Below are 1,835 nucleotides of genomic sequence, written 5' to 3'. Positions count from 1 at the left end.
GAGGACACTCAGCAGAGAGGGCACTCACATGACTGTATGAGGACACTCAGCAGAGAGGGCACTCACATGACTGTATGAGGACACTCAGCAGAGAGGACACTCACATGACTATGAGGACACTCAGCAGAGAGGGCGCTCACAGGACTATGAGGACACTCAGCAGAGAGGGCACTCACATGACTGTATGAGGACACTCAGCAGAGAGGGCACTCACATGACTGTATGAGGACACTCAGCAGGGAGGACACTCACATGACTATGAGGACACTCAGCAGAGAGGGCGCTCACAGGACTATGAGGACACTCAGCAGAGAGGGCGCTCACAGGACTATGAGGACACTCAGCAGAGAGGGCGCTCACATGACTATGAGGACACTCAGCAGAAAGGGCGCTCACAGGACTATGAGGACACTCAGCAGAGAGGGCGCTCACAGGACTGTATGAGGACACTCAGCAGAGAGGGCACTCACATGACTGTATGAGGACACTCAGCAGAGAGGGCACTCACAGGACTGTATGAGGACACTCAGCAGAGAGGGCACTCACATGACTGTATGAGGACACTCAGCAGAGAGGGCACTCACATGACTGTATGAGGACACTCAGCAGAGAGGGCACTCACATGACTGTATGAGGACACTCAGCAGAGAGGACACTCACATGACTATGAGGACACTCAGCAGAGAGGGCGCTCACAGGACTATGAGGACACTCAGCAGAGAGGGCACTCACATGACTGTATGAGGACACTCAGCAGAGAGGGCACTCACATGACTGTATGAGGACACTCAGCAGAGAGGGCACTCACATGACTGTATGAGGACACTCAGCAGAGAGGGCACTCACATGACTGTATGAGGACACTCAGCAGAGAGGGCACTCACATGACTGTATGAGGACACTCAGCAGAGAGGGCACTCACATGACTGTATGAGGACACTCAGCAGAGAGGGCACTCACATGACTGTATGAGGACACTCAGCAGAGAGGGCGCTCACATGACTGTATGAGGACACTCAGCAGAGAGGGTGCTCACAGGACTATGAGGACACTCAGCAGAGAGGGCACTCACACTGTATGAGGACTGTGCAGTGCCAGTCAGGGCTGTTTCTGTGTAGCTCAGCCTGATGATGATCACTCGGGATCACAGGAGTCAGCTGAGGCTCTGCGCTCATACAGGGACACACCTTGGGAGGAGGCTCAGCAAGTGCAACAAGCTGGCAGAGCCTACCAATCACTTGCCAGTGCCAGCCCACAGTTAGGGAAGCCCCGTCGCTTGCCAATGGAAGCCCACCCATTGGAATAAGCCTACAGGGATTTATTTCTTGCCAACTCCTGCACATTGCGCTCAGCTGATGACTGCGCACGTCCCCTGCTCAGGGCTCAGTCCGGGATAATCCCGCTTCCTGTTTCCTAGGGTGACTCAAGAGTCATCAACAACAAGACTGCAGCTGCAAGTGCCATCCGCGGCCGCCCATCATCACACACTGCCTCCTCCTGATCACACCCAGCGCAGCCCTGCACAGCCCGGCTCCTCCTGCACAGCCCTGCACAGCCCGGCTCCTCCTGCACAGCCCTGCACAGCCCTGCACAGCCCTGCACAGCCCTGCACAGCCCTGCACAGCCCTGCACAGCCCTGCACAGCCCTGCACAGCCCTGCACAGCCCGGCTCCTCCTGCACAGCCCGGCTCCTCCTGCACAGCCCGGCTCCTCCTGCACAGCCCGGCTCCTCCTGCACAGCCCGGCTCCTCCTGCACAGCCCGGCTCCTCCTGCACAGCCCGGCTCCTCCTGCACAGCCCGGCTCCTCCTGCACAGCACACACCTGGGGACGTCC

This window comes from Ranitomeya imitator, chromosome 2 (genome assembly GCF_032444005.1).
Source record: "Ranitomeya imitator isolate aRanImi1 chromosome 2, aRanImi1.pri, whole genome shotgun sequence".
Taxonomy (NCBI): Eukaryota; Metazoa; Chordata; class Amphibia; order Anura; family Dendrobatidae; genus Ranitomeya; species Ranitomeya imitator.
The sequence above is the reverse complement of the archived record's forward strand: the minus strand, read 5'-3'. Positions refer to the sequence as shown.